The sequence below is a fragment of the Hypanus sabinus genome, chromosome 4 (assembly GCF_030144855.1).
Source record: "Hypanus sabinus isolate sHypSab1 chromosome 4, sHypSab1.hap1, whole genome shotgun sequence".
NCBI classification, from domain to species: domain Eukaryota; kingdom Metazoa; phylum Chordata; class Chondrichthyes; order Myliobatiformes; family Dasyatidae; genus Hypanus; species Hypanus sabinus.
Window position 1 is genome coordinate 53,648,701 of NC_082709.1, and position 15,773 is coordinate 53,664,473.

The following is a 15,773-nucleotide window of genomic DNA, read 5'->3' on the forward strand; positions in this document are numbered from 1 at the left end:
AGATAGAGCCGACTAAATTTACAACCCTCTGCAGCTTCTTTCAGTCCTGTGCAGTAGCCCCACGCCACCCAATACCATCAGTGATACAGCCTGTCATAATGCTCTCTAAAGCAGAGTTTGTCAGATTCTTGATTAGCCGGTGTGTCAGAGGTTATACGGTGAAGGCAAGAGAATCGGGTTGAGAAGGATAATAAATTAGCCATGATGTAATGGTTGAGCAGACTTGATGGGACGAATGACCTTATTCTGCTCGTATATCTTATGGTATTGCTAGTGTCTTAAAAGTAATTAAACCTGTTTAACCATACTGGCCAACTACAATAGAAAGTTCCAAGGAGGCAGTCTGCAAGGATCCTTTAATTAAAGAGGGCACACCTTCATCATCTTGATTTATCAAGTGCTACAGTTGGAAGTCATATTGACAGCAATATGATTGGATTGGATGGATCAGTTCATTGAATTCTTTCAAAAGATCTAGAGTGAATGATATTTCTTTTGTCTCACGTGTCTCGATACGTGCACCTGCAAGTGGACTGGATTGGATGTATGGGAACCACAGAGAAAGTGTACTCCACAGGGTTTCCTGTTCTCTTGGGCCTTTCCAAAATGAAGCTGAGGGCAGGGGGAAAAAATTGCAAAAGAAATCCATAGTGTACAAACCACTATGCCTTTTTAAGTGTGTGCAGTTGACTATGTGCACACTCCATGGGAACATTTCTACGCTGAGGTTTTCTTCTCTCCAATGTTTCCTTACTCATTTTTAGGTAGTAACGCATTTTGGTTTGCAGTTCTATAGTTAGCATTCTTTTATGGAAGAAGATATTTGGAATCACGCAGTGAGTGAGTAAGTATTTTGCAAATAGTCATGACTGTGATGTAGAAAATAAGGGAGCCAATTTGCACAGTATTAGCTCTCTTAAGCAGGAAACTGACAAATACCAGAAATCCTGCTTTAATGAACTTCTCCAGAGTTAAACATTTTCCAATATGGAAGAACTGAGAGAACTTCTCGGAAAATAAGTTCTCTGCTTATCTCCGAAGATTTCAGAAAGATGGGATCCTGGCTGAGTACTGAAGATCTGTACTTATCAAATAGGTGGCGTGTTCACTGATATCTTTAACCTCTTGCTTCATCAGCATCTGGTACCCAGCTGCTTCAAAAGGCTTCATTTATACCGGTGCTCAATGAAAACATAGACTTCCTCAATGACTATCGTCCGGTAGCACTACCATCCACAGTGATGAAATGCTTTGAGAGGTTGTTGATGGAGCATATTAATTCCTGCCTGACGAATGACTTGGATCTACTGCAATCTGCTTATCATCACAACAGGTCAATAGCAGATGCTATTTCATTGGCTCTTTACTCCATCCTGGAACATCTGGACAGTGAAGATGCATACATCAAGATGCTCTACATGATTCCAGCTCTACATGCAACACCCTTATCTCCTCAAAATTAGTCAATAAGCTCCAAAATCTAGGCCATAATACCTCCTTGTGCAACTGGATCCTCAATTTCCCCACTTAAGGACCCCAATCAGTTCGGTTTGGTGACAGCATCTCCTCTACAATCACCATCAGCACAGGTGCACCACAAGGCTGCATGTTTAGCCCTCTGTTCTATTCACTTTATACTTATGACTGTGAAGCTAACTACAGCTCCGGTGCCATAAATAGGTTTGCTGGCAAAACCACTGTTGTTAGCTAAATTAATGGCAATTAATCGACATATAGGAGGGAGATTTAAAATATAGCTGAACGGTGCCACAACAACAACCTCTCACTCAATGTCAGCAAAGCCAAAGAAAATATTGACGGGAGAAGAAGGGAACCGGAGGTCCATGAGCTGCCCTCACCTGGGGAGCAGAGTTAGAGAGGGTTAGTAACTTTAAATTCCTTGGTGTTATCATTTCAGAGTATCTTAACTGTCCAGCCCGTGAGTGACATTTCAAAGAATGCATTGCCTCTGCTTTCTTAGAATTCTGTGAAGATTCGGCACGTCATATAAAACTTTGACAAACTTCTTTAGATGTATGTGGAGAGCATATTGATTGGTTGCATTGTAGCCTGGTGTGGAAACTCCAATGCCTTTGAACAAAAAATCCTACAAAATGTAATGGATACAGCCCAGTCCATCACGATAACGCCCTACCCACCACTGAGCACATCTACAAGTAGCACTGTCACAGGAAAGCTGCACCTATCATCAGGCAACCCTACCAACCAGGCTATGCCCTCTTCTCGCTGCTGCCAGCAGGAAGGAAGTACAGGAGACTCAGGTCCCACACCATTAGCTTCTTAAATGATTATTACCCCTCAACCATCAGGCTATTGAACCGGAATAGGAAACTTTACTCACCCCAACACTGAACTGGTTCTACAATCAATAGACTCACTTTCAAGGATTCCACAACTCCTGTTCTTGCTTATTTATTTGTTATAATTACTTTGTTTATTTTTCTTTTTGTATTTGCACAATCTGTTGTATTTTACACACTGGTGGTTTGTCTATCTTTGTTGAGTGTGGTTTTTCATTGATTCTGTTGTGTTTCTTTTTAACTACAGTGAATGCCCATGAGAAAATGAATCCTAGGGTGGTATATGCTGATATATATGTACCTGGATTGCAAATTTGCTTTGAAATTCGATGTATGACCATTTTGTGGGAAATTAATTCTTCATCACTGCTTGTGCAACCTTTCCTCAGAATAGCACGACAATGACATTTTAGCTATTCTCAATCCTCCTGAGTGGTTTGTAAATCCAAAATCAAAATCCGGTTTATTATCACTGACTTGTGTTGTGAAATGTATTGCTCTGTGGCAGCAGTACAGAGCAAAACAAGTTATAATCAGTAATAAAATAAATAAATAATACTGGTTATTCACATGAATGATGGTGAAGAGGCACAGTAGTAAGATAAAGTTTTGAATGAGATATTCTTCAAATTAAAGTTCAAATCAGAACTTATATGGAGATGTCAAAATGTTCCTTTTCTGATGTAAGTACATTTCTGATGTTCATGGGCCATTCAGTGTGGAGGGGAAATACAGAAAGATCATGGGAGTTGCTGAAATAATACATCAACTCACATTCCTGGCACAAGAATAGAAAAAGAAACAAAACTCGCTAACTGCAAAATCCCCACCCCTCCCTCTCATAAAAAAATGACAGTAACATCAAATCTCCCACCCCCTTCCCAAAGAAAAAAAGTTTCCCCGACCCCTCACTTGCAGAAAAGAACAGTGACGATATCATCAATAGCCCCAAACAATCTCCTCCACACACACACACACACACACACACACACACACACACACACACACACACACACACACACACACACACACACACACACACACACACACACACACACACACACACACACACACACACACACACACACACACTTAATAGATCACCCAACCACCAATCGGCCACAAGAAAGGAAACACTGAAAAACTGAAGGAGACCAATATAAAGTACAGAACACGTTTAGAACACACATAATGTTGTTCATGTGTTAGAGGTACTGCAAAAGAACTGACAGTAAAACAATGAGCTGAGTTCAATCATCAGTGATGTCCACCAGCCAGACTATGCTCACTTCTCACTGCTGACGTTAGGAAGGAGATACAGGAGCCTTCGATGCTGTATCATTAGGTTCAGGAATAGTTACTACCCTTCAACCATCAGACTCCTGAACCATCATAGGTAACTTCTTTCACCTCATCACTGACCTGATTCCACAACCTCTGCACTCAATTTCAAGGACTCTAATATGTATTCTCTGTATTATTCATTTATTATTTACTATGATTATGATGATGATTATTATTTGTTTCTTTTTATATTTGCACATTGGTTGCTTGTCAGTCTTTGCGTCTAGATTTTCGTTGATTCTGTTGTATTCCTGTGTTCCACTGTCAATGCCTGAAAGAAAATAAATCTCAGCATAGTACATGGTGACATATATATACGTACTTCGATAATAAATTTACATTGAATGTTGAAAATTGAGTTTCAATCAGTTTACCTGCTTCATCAGAAATACAGAGGTAGGTGAGTTAATTATGTTATGTCAGTTCCATGAACCTTAAATAACAAGTTTTTAAAGCTATTTAAAGGAGCTTTCTGTGAACAGGATTCAGGCAAGAAACTGTCCTCCTTGCAAGGGATAGTCAAGCCTCCCTCATTAAATAAGTTCCTGCTGAGAGATTCTGAAAACAAGGTTCCCTCTTTGAATGGGTGATAAAAATGCAACAAGAATGAAACTCGCCGACTGTGGTTGCATTCACATGAATGATGATGAAGAGGCACAGTAGTAAGATAAAGTTTTGAATGAGATTTTCTTCAAATTAAAGTTCAAATCAGAACTTATATGGAGATGTCAAAATGTTCCTTTTCTGATGTAAGTACATTTCAAAATAAGCCGTTATATTTAAATCAATCGGAAATTATGCCTTGTGTGGCAGGATCATTTAAACCAAGTTCAGACTATGAGGTGCCTTGAAATTCACTCCTTTAAATAGATTCTTCATAATAGGAATCTATTGTTAGGATGAAGTTTTTTTGTGTTTCCTTTAAATGCTTAGTATCATAGCTTTTTATCATTTTCACCTTGTGCCATTACACATATATAGAAGTCCACTCATAGTTGCACTATTTTATGTATGCTTGTTATTACACAGTTCAAAGACAACATGCTATTTTTATATGGTATATTTTATGGCTCAGCATCTAATGATATAATTTATTTCAAATGGTCCTTATTATGGTGGAAACTCCCATTCCTCAGAATTTTCTGAGAACTTCCAATGTCAGATGTCATCTTTAATATAAATGTATGATACATTTCCCTTCTTGGAACTGGAATTAGAATAGGTTTATTAATGTCATCTGTACTGAGATACAGTGGAAAAAAAATGTCTTGAATGCTGTTCATACAGACCAAATCATTACACAGGAAAAATAAGTATAGTATAACAGTAAGAACAGTATAGTGCATACTGAAGTGTAACAGCTAAGAAGAAAGTGCAACACAGGTAAACAGTAAGGTGCACGATCATAATGAGGTATACTGTGAGGTCATCTGATCATACTAGCGAACCTCAAATGGTCTTACAACAGTGGGGTAGAAGCTGTCCTTGAACCCTGTGGTTATGTGTTTTCAGGACTTTGAATGATACCTTCTGCCTGATGGAAGAGGGAAGAAAAGAGAATGTCTGGGGTTGGTGTAGTTTTTGATTATGCAGACGGCTTGCTGAAGAATAGACAAGAGGGAAGGCTGATATTTGAAACTTACACGTGGCTTTCTGGCAGAAAAACAAAAGTGGTTCATTCCACACTGGAGTTGGTTGATCATACATTTTGTTAAAAGCAATGGTAACAACAATATGGGACCTGAGTGATCAGTTCATTGTGATTTCAAACAATACGCCCATTGAAAATGATAATTAATAGTGGGACTTTGCAGGTTGCTTTTGAATCAAGCACAAAAGGGTTTATTAGACCAGCAGTTTGTATCTCTCTCGTGCAATTATTTTCTAAACACATTAGGCAGTGGACAATGAGAGAAAAATACGTGTTGTACTTTCTAAGACCCTCTCTTCACTGAAGCAGTGGGAGGGGGTTGTTTAGAAAATAACACTCAAATTTTGGAAAGAGTAAAACTACATTGAGGAGTCTGTCCAGGAGCCAGCCCTCCTCAGGGGATCAGAGGTGTAAGAGTGTCAGCTTCCTTGGTGTTATCATTTCAGAGGTGTGTCTTGGGCCCCGCACATAAGTGGCATTACGAAGAAAGCATGGCAGAGCCTCTACTTAGAAGTTTATGAAGATTCAATACGTCATCTAAGACTCTGACAAACATCTATAGATGTGTGGTGGAAAGTGTACTAACTGGTTGCATCATAGTCTGGTATGGAAGCACCAATGCCCTTGAATGGAAAAGTCTGCAAAAAGTAGTGGATACAGTCCTTTCCATCATGGATAAAAAGCTCCCCACCTTTGAGCATATCTACCCGGAGTGCTGTCACAGGAAAGCAGCATCCATCTTCAAGGATTCCCACCGTCCAAGCCATTCTCTGTTCTCATTGCTACCATCAGGAAGAAGGTACAGGAACCTCAGGACTGACACCAGCAGGTCCATTGACAGTTATTATCCTTCAACCACCAGGCTCTTGAACCAAAGTGATAACTTCACTCAACCTTCTGCATCACTAAAACGATCCCACAACTGATTTTCAAGTTCTTGATATTTATTGCTTATTTATTTATTATTATTATTTCTTTCTTTTTATATTTGCACAGTTTCTTGTCTTTTGCACATTGGGTGAATGCCCAGCTGGTGCGATCGTTCGTTGATTGTACTATGACTATTAATCTATTATGGATTTATTGAGTACACCCGCAAGAAACTTACTCTAAAACTGGATCAGACTTATAGTAAGGTATGGTGCCTTCTATGAGTTTGGATTTTAAAGCAAGATTCTGGTGAATGGTGTTTGCCACTGGATTGTGCCTGTGTAAGTAATTAGATTGAGTTAAACTGCTGCAGGATCCTGTAAGGTGTTGAATTGCTTCTGGTCTCTCTTGGCAACTTCTGCATTTATCATCTTGAAGTTGTTGGTCTTTTTTTTTAAATGTATTTTTGATAACTCTTTGTGCTAACCACCTGGTCCTGTGTTGCCACAAAGAACTGTTCTATTTCTAGGAAAGGGTCCTCAACTCTGAGCCTGGTGTTTGATGCTTTCCTGTTGGCATCTAGTTTGATTATGATTATGATTATGATTATTATTATTGTTGTTGTTGTTGTTGTTGTATTTTTTGTCTCAGCTCAAGCTAGTAAAACCTAGGGTACAGACACAGCCAGACACACTCATTTCTCAATTGCTAGGAACTTTCAGACTATTCTAGAGGTGTTTTATATTGTGGGGGTCTGGAGATCTACATAAATATTGTTGTGTAAGCCTAATTGTTAATGCTATTGTTAGTGCCTTTGGGATGATACCAGTTGTAGATATTACTGTGTTGACAATATATACCCTGTTCATGTTCCATAGTCACTTCATTTTCTCTTTTAATTCAGCATATTTCTGGTGTTTTTCACTTACTGTTTTCTGTATGTTATGTGTCTTTAGAATGGCTATATCTATTAAGTGATTTGTTCTTGCTTGTTTATCCTGTAATAATATATCTGGAAGTTAATTAAGAATTGTCCTATCTGTAATAATGGATCAGTCTTAATATAATTTGTAGGACTCTGACTCTAAAACTAGAATATGCTTGTATTTATAGTAAGGTAGGGTGTCTTTTATGAGTTTGTATTTTAAAGCAAGAGTTTGGTGAATGATGCTTGCCACTTGATTGTGGTTGTGTAAGTAATCAGATTGAGTTAAAATTAATCTAAGGGTAGTATATGGTGACATATATTTATTTTGATGATAAGCTTACTGTGAACTTTGAGATTTGGGTTCCTGATGTGGGAGTCTCTTTGCACCTAGCTGCTGTGTCAACTCAAGCCTTCCCGAGCACCGGGCCAAGAAACAGCAGACTCTCTTCTGCACTATATTTAATATACTTGGAATCATTCTAGCTGTTGTCCTACACTGCTGCAGATTGGAGGAAGCGTCTGATGCTCTTCTTGAACCTCTTGTGTCCGCCGGGGCCCACAGTATCTAGTGAGGCTTGCCATTATCATGGTTGTTCAGCTCAAATGGTTGTGGATGCTGCAGGCAGTATGCCATGTGCTAGCTAATTTACAAAGATATTACAAGTGCGCTTCAGAAACCTTGGGTTTAACATTGCCTACCCAAACCTTATCACCTCTCTAAATGTACCTGCTAACCTACCCCATACTCCCAGAGCTTTGGATTATGAAAATTCAATCTAGTGTTTTTATTTGTCCCAATGTAGCTACACACGTCTGTGTACTAAGCATAGCTCCAATGCTATCTTCAAATTTAGCCAATGATATTACTTTTGTTGGACAAATCAAGGTGGTGTTGAGTCAGCTTACCAGAGTGAAGTAGGTCAGCTGGTTAAGTGGTACCACAGAAACAATCTCTCGCTCAACATTAGCAGAACTAAAGAGCTGATTGTTGACCTCAGGAAGCGAAAAGAGGGAAAATGTGCACCAGTCCACTTTGTGGGATTGGTGGTGGAGAGAACCAGCTGCTTTAATTTTCCAGGCATTGACATATTGAATGACTAGTCCTGGATCTAACATATAGATCCAGTTATAAGCAACCTTATTAACCTTCCTTAGTAGGTTAAGGGAGTTTGGCTTAACAAGTTTCTACAGATGTACTGCTGAAAGTATCCTAACTAATTACATCATGGTCTGGTACGGCAACTTGAATGTGCAGGAATGTAAGAAGCTGCAGAGAACAGTAAAGTTTGTGCTATGCCTCATTGGCACATCCAACAGCGCTGTCTATGGAGGCCTGCATCAAAAATGCAACATCAATCATCAAACATTCCTACCATCAGAGAAATGGCATCTTTTTGTAGCTACCATCAAGAATGAGGTACAGAAGCATGAAGTCCAACACCACCAGGTTTAATAATAGTTTGCTTCCTTTCAGCCTTTTGTTTTTTGAACCAGCTGATAAAACTTTGATTACTACTGTTTTGCACTCTGGTCACTTTGCACTAAATTAGACTTTGTTTTTTATTCTAATTGTGTTATCTTGTAAAAATCACATAATTTCTGTTTGTCTTGTGAATGTTGGGTATATATGATGTGCCTCTGAGGCATCTGCATTCAGTTTTGCATTGCACCTGTGCATACAAGTATTTGTGCATATGACAATAAACTTGGCATACACTTTGATTTTGACTTTGGTTTTGGATCAGAGAATAATGGAGCAGTACAGAATGAAGCCAGACTCCTCACTTCACCAAGTTTATGCCTGCTATTAAACCCTCCATCCACATTAACAGAGTCATAGAGAAAAACAGCACAGAAACAGGCCCTTTGGCCTATCTGGTCCATACCAAACATTGAAACTGCCTACTTTCATTGACCAGCACCAGTACTACAGTCCTCCTTACCCCTAACATCTATGTACCTATCCAGACTTCTCTTAAACGTTGAAATCAAACTCGCATGTACCACTTACGCTGGCAGCTCATTCCACACTCTCATGACCCTCTGAGTGAAGAAGTTTCCCCTCGTGTTATCTTTGAACTTCTCACCTATCACCCTTAACCCATGACTTCTGGTTGCAGTCCCTCCCAACCTCAGTGCAAAGTGCCTGCTTGCATTTACCCCATCTATACTCCTCATCATTTTGTATACTGATATCAAATCTTCTGTCTATCTCCTACATTCCAATGAATAAAGTCCAAGCCTGTTCAATTTTTCCATAGAACTCAGATCCTCCAGACCCGGCAACATCCTTATAAATTTTGTTGGTACTGTTTCAGCCTTATTTACATCTTTCCTATAGGTAGGTGACCAAAACTGCACAAAATACTCCAAATTAGGCCATAACATTACATCCCATCTCTGGTACTCAATACTTTGATTTATGAAGCTCAATAGGTCAAAACTTTTCTTTTCAACCCTACAAAGCTGTGACACCACCTTCAATGAATTATGGACCTGTATTTCCAGATCCCTTTTCTCTACCGCACACCTCATTGCCCTATATTTCACTGTTTAAGACTTGTCCTGGTTGGTCCAACTGAAGTGCAAGGCTTTGTGTCATTTTTCAGCCCATTTTTCCAGCTGGTCCAGATCCTGCTGTGAGATCTTGCTTTGTGGATCCAGAACGAGCTTGCTTACGAAAGGCAAAGGGTAGTTGTAGATGGTTCATATTCTGCATGGAGGACAGTAGGTGTTCCACAGAGATCTATTCAGGGACCCTTCCTCTTTGTGATTTTTGTAAATGGCCTGGATGAGGAAGTAGAATAGTGGATTAGTAAGTTTGCTGATGACACAAAAGCTGGGGGTGTTGTGGATAGTTTGAAGAGCTGTCAGAGGTTCCAGTGTGACATCAATAGCATACTGAACTGGGCTGAGAAGTGGCAGATGGAGCTCAACTCAGAGAAGTGTGAAGTGGTTCATTTCAGTAGGTCAAATTTGAAGACAGAGTATGTATAACATAATAATAGTAAAACTCTTGGCAAGATCTTGGGTCCCTCTCCATAGGACACTCAAAGCTGCTGCACAGGTTGTTGGTGTTGTTTAGAAGGCTTATGGTGTGTTGGCCTTCATCAACCGTGGAATTAAGTTCAAAAATCATGAGATAATGTTACAGCTATATAAGACCTTAGTTAGACCACACTTGGTTTTCAGTTCTGGTCACCTCACTACAGGAAAGATGTGGATGCTATAGAAAGATTGCAGAGGAGATTTACAAGGATGTTGCCTGGATTGGAGAGTTTGCCTTGTGAGAATAGGTTGAGTGAACTTGGCCTTTTCTCATTGGAGCAACTGAGGATGAGAGGTGACCCAACAGAGGTGTATAAGATGATGAAAAGCGTTCATTGTGTGGATAGCCAGAGGCTTTTTCCCAGGGCTGAAATGGCTAACATGTTTAAAGTGCTTGGAACTAGGTACAAGGGGGATGTCAGAGTTAAGTTTTTATACACAGTGAGTGGTGGGTGTGTGGAATGCACTGCCAGTGACAATGGTAGAGGCAGATACAATAGGGTCTTTTAAGGGACTCTTAGATAGGTATATGGAGCTTAGAATAATAGAGGGCTATGTGGTAGGGAAACTCTAGGCAGTTTCTAGAGTAGGTTACACGGCTGGCACAACGTTACGGGCCGAAGGGCCAGTAATGTGCAGTAGATTTCTATGATTCTATGAAGCCATGATCGTCTTTGTCAATGTTCATTATACCCCAATCTTGGTGTCATCCACAAATTTGTTGGTCCAGTTAACCACATTATCATCCAGATCGTTGAGATAGATGACAAACAACAATGGACCCAGATTAATGCCTCAGGCATTCCACTATTCACAGGCCTCCAGTCAGAAAAACAACTATCAACTACCACTCTGGATTTTCCCACAAAGCCAATGTCTAATCCAATCTACCACCTCATCTTGAATGCTGAGTGACTGAATCTTGTTGACCAGCCTCCCATGTGGGATTTTGTCAAATACCTTGCTAAAGTCCATGTAGACAACATGTACTGCCTTTCCTTCATTAGCTTTCTGGGTAACCTCCTTGATAAACTCTGTAAGATTGGTTAGACATGACCTACCATGAAGAAGTGCTCACTATCCTTAATTGGTTGGTCCATGTCTATCCAAATTCTTATATATCCAGTCCCTTAGAAAATCTTCCAATTACTTTCCAACAACTAATGTTAGGCTCACCAGCCGATAATTTCCTGGTTTATCTTTAGTGCCTTTCTTAAACAGCAGAAAAACTTGCCTATCCTTCAATGCTCTGGTAACTCACTTGTCACTAAGGATGACTTAAATATCTCTGCTAGCGCCCCAGCAATTTCTGCACTTGCCTCTCATGGGGTCTGAAGGAACACCTTGTCAGTTCCTAGAAATTTAACTACTCTAATTTGCCTGTGGACTGCAAACTCCTCCTCCTCTGGAATCTGTACTGAGTTCATCATCTCACTGCTACTTAGCCTCACTTCTATAGACTATATGTCCATCTTCCAAGTAATTACAGATGCAAAAATCCACTTAAGATCTTTCCCATCTTTTTTGGCTCCATGCATGGATTACTTTCTGATCTTCCAGAGAACCAATTTTGTCCTTTGTAATCCTTTTGCTCTTAATATATCTGAAGAAGCTCTTAGAATTCTCCTCCAGCCTGTCTCCTAAGACAACTTCGTGCCTTCTTTTAGCCCTCTTGATTTTCTGAACTTTCCTGAAAACATTAGACAAACTCTATCCCATCTAATTCTTTTACAGTATGGGATTCTCAGTCAATATGCATAAAGTTAAAATCACTGCTATATCTTATGATTCTTGGAACAGTCTATGATATTTTTACAAATTTGTTCCTCTAAATCCTTGGACTGTTTGGTAGTCTATAATATATCCCCATTAAGATTTCTTATTTCTTTCATATTTCTCAGTTCCACCTGTTATGAACGTACCACAGCTCTGAGGGTCCGAAGGGTGCGGGGTAGCCCCCTCCTTTGTGAGAACTGCAAGATCACTATTGATTTGCGTCAGGAGGCCCAGGAAATGAGAGAGAGATGTGCAGGATGTCACATTTCTTTCCCCCCCCCCCCACCCCCCATAGCGATGTAAAGCTACAGGACATGGCCATTGTCTCCAGAAGACCAAGTTGTGTATTGAGTACTGTACTATTCATTGAAGCCCCTCAGGGGATGACCAGAGTGGGCTGGTTGAGGGATTGCATCATCCCAACCTGATTGACATCTGAGACTCCGTGAGGAAGTATAAAAGAGGGTCTGGGGATCAACCCCTTCAGACACACCAGAAGAAACGCTAGCGATCCCGTAATAGCGGGAAGTCATTTGAAGGAAGCCACGTGCGTTCGGTTCCCTTGCCTAGGGGCTGGTGGCTGGTACCACGGAAAACGACTTGGAACTAACAACGGGGAACCAACTCCCTGGACTCAACGGATTGGCCTCATAAAAGAAACGGGCAAGTTTAAAACCGTCTCTCTTTAACCCAAAGAGCTGCAGCTTGAAAGGACAGTGACTTTTATCTTTCCATCAGACAATACAATATCTCCTAGACAAACGATAGAGCTATTGCTTAATTGATGATTATTATTATACCTGCGTTTTTTAGATTGAGTATTGACGACGTATATTATCTGAATGTCTGTATTAATCTTATTTTGTGCCCCTTTATAAATAAAGTCTTTTAAAAATAGTACCATCAGACTTCAACGGACCTCTCTATCTTTGCTGGTAAGTGATCCAGTTACGGGAATTTCGTAACAAAATTGGGGTTCTCGTCTCGAAATTTGAAACCAAATTGGGGAGCCACTGAATCGGGCTTGTAAGTCCAAACTTGGATCTGGTACGCGGGTAGCCAGACGGGAAACCAGCAAAGATGGACGTGGATGAATTTATAGAAAACCCGACTCTGGAGGCGCTAGAGGCAGACACCAAATCAGACTTGGTAAATTTGGTGAAGGGGTTAAACCTCACAGAGGTGAGGTCGTCAATGAAAAAGCGGGAGATGCAAAGAGCCATAACTCAGTATTACATCGAGAAGAATGTGTTTGCAGCTGAGGTATTGGAAAATATCCCTGAAAAGGTACCAGCTAGTGGGACGGCTCAGTTAGAGTTGGAGAAATTAAGGTTGGAACATGAAATTAAGTTAAAGCAGCTGGAAGCAGCCGAGAAAGAGAGAGAGAGAGAACGGGCCGACAAACAAAGGGAGCCAGCGTGCCAGCTAAAGGAGTTAGAGGTGAAATGGGATCAGGAGCTCCAGCTAAGGGCATTAGAGGTGAAAAGGGAGCAGGAAAGAGCTGAGAAGCAAAGAGAGCATGAACTTCAGTTAAAAAAGCTGGAAGCAGCTGAGAAGGAGAAGGAAAGGGCTGAGAAGGAGAGGGAGGCAGAGAGACAGAGGAAACATGACTTGGAGATGGAGAAGTTAAATCAAGAGCAACGCGGTCAGGGGTCAGACCGAGAGGAGCATTTCAATGTTAGTCGAGAATTGAGGCTAGTACCTCTGTTCGAGGAAACAGACGTCGATAGTTACGTCATGCTTTTTGAAAAGGTGGCAGTGAATCAGAAGTGGCCCAAAGGTCGGTGGGTGGCGTTGTTACAAAGTGTGTTAACGGGGAAGGCACAGCGGGCATATACGGCGTTGGACATGGAGGAGGAAGAGGAGGAGAGTTATGACAAAGTAAAGGCGGCCATTCTCCAGGGTTATGAGCTAGTACCTGAGGCTTATAGACAAAAGTTTAGAAGTTTAAAGAAAGGGTGGAATTAGACGCATACCGAGTTTGCCTGTGAGAAGGGTGTGCTCTTGGACCGGTGGTGCACCGCAGAGAGAGTGGGAGAAGATTATGGGCGTCTCAGGGAGTTAATTCTGATTGAGGAATTTAAAGGGTGTGTTTTGGAGGATATCCAGACGTATCTGAATGAGAAGCCGAATAAGTCCATCTACGAATTTGCTAGGTTTGCAGATGAATATGCCCTAACCCACAAGACAAAGTTTTCCTTGAATAAAAGTACCCAGAGAGACTGTGGGAACTATCGAGAAAGTCCACCGGCTGAGGCAGAGGTCCCGCCGGGAGCTAGTGGTAAGGTCGAGGGGGAAAGGCCAGACGGCCAGAGATTTCAGGGCTTGACCTGTTTTAATTGTGGGAAGAGTGGGCATGTTGCGTCTCGGTGCTTTGACCCGAGGAGGGAGACGGGAAAAGGGAAAGCAGCAGTCCCTCTCGGATATGCCATGGTAATCTGTAGATCGACAAGAGAGCCCCGGGTAGACAGAGTACGAGAAGGGTTAGAGACTTGTCTGTCACACGGAACCGTGGCTGTGAGGGAGGGAGACCCACCAATTCCCGTACGAATCTGGAGAGACACGGGGGCTGAGCTGTCGTTGATCAGCAGTAAGGTACTAGAGTTTGGTCGAAAGACGAGAATGGTAGCTGTAAAGGGAATAAGTAAAAGGATAGAAATGGTGCCCTTACATGAGGTCATTATGGATTGTTAGCTGGTATCTGGACCCGTTGAAATAGGGGTGCCATCAGAATTCCCGAGAACTGACGCGGACGTCCTTCTCGGTAACGATTTAGCAGGTGGTAAGGTTTGGGCAGCCATGACGAGGACCAGCCGGCCAGTGAGTGTTGAGGCTCCGCCCCTAGAGTCCTAGATCTATCCCGCATGCGTGGTCACTCACAGCCTGTCGAGAAAGGCAGCTGAGAACGAGAGCGGTTTAAATCTGGCCAGTTTTGATTTGGCCGTGACGTTTCTACCGACCCTGTACCACGAGGGTTTAGAGAGTGGTAAAACGAAGAGTAGTAAAGTGGAAGAGGGTAAGGGAGTGGAGGTAGATCTGCCCTTAGCGAGGAGAAAGGTCCTAGAGGCAGAAAATAAAGATGAGGAACTGATAGAGCAGTTAAGAGGTCCAGAGTTGGACAGGGATGATCTGTCTAGTTTGGCAGAACTGTTTGAAGAAGTTGAAAATTCTAAAGGTGTTCCCGATAATGAAATGAGGGCAGCCCTAGATGAAAAGGGTGCCCTTACCTTGAAGAAGTCTGCTGGGTTGGCAGATGAGGTTGTTTCAGCCCGCGGGGTTGAGTTTACTCCGGAAGGGAGTTGCCCAGAGAGTACCTGGGAGGATCAGGGGAACTTAGAATTTGAAAAGGGTACAGGTATTGAAAGCCTGAAAGAGGCCAATGTCCTGTTTGAGTGTGTCCAAGATGAGGATGCACGTGGTACTGAACCTAGTAACGGAGCTCAGAAAAAGTCTGAGGTATTTGATTCAGTAGAATGGGACGGCTGTCCTTGTGGGTCCGATAGACTTGGTTCAGTGGAAAAAGGGTTAACCTTGGTAACCGTGGGAAGTGAGAGTTCCCAGGTGTTTGTGCTCGAACGTGTGTTCAAAGTTAATGCAGAATTTAAGAATGGGGAGATAAGAATTATCATTGAAGGAAACGGGAAATCTGCAGTTCCCAAATTGAATGAAGAAACCCGACAGATCGCTTACAGAGTAAGCCGGGAGATAGCGGGGCCCCCCACTCTATTGTTTTGCCAGGATGTGGTGTGAAGAGGCCGAATTCGAAATGCTGCTTGAACAAAGAGTTCGAATTAAAAACCAATAGTCTGAAGGGTCCTGACGAGAGGGTTAGCCA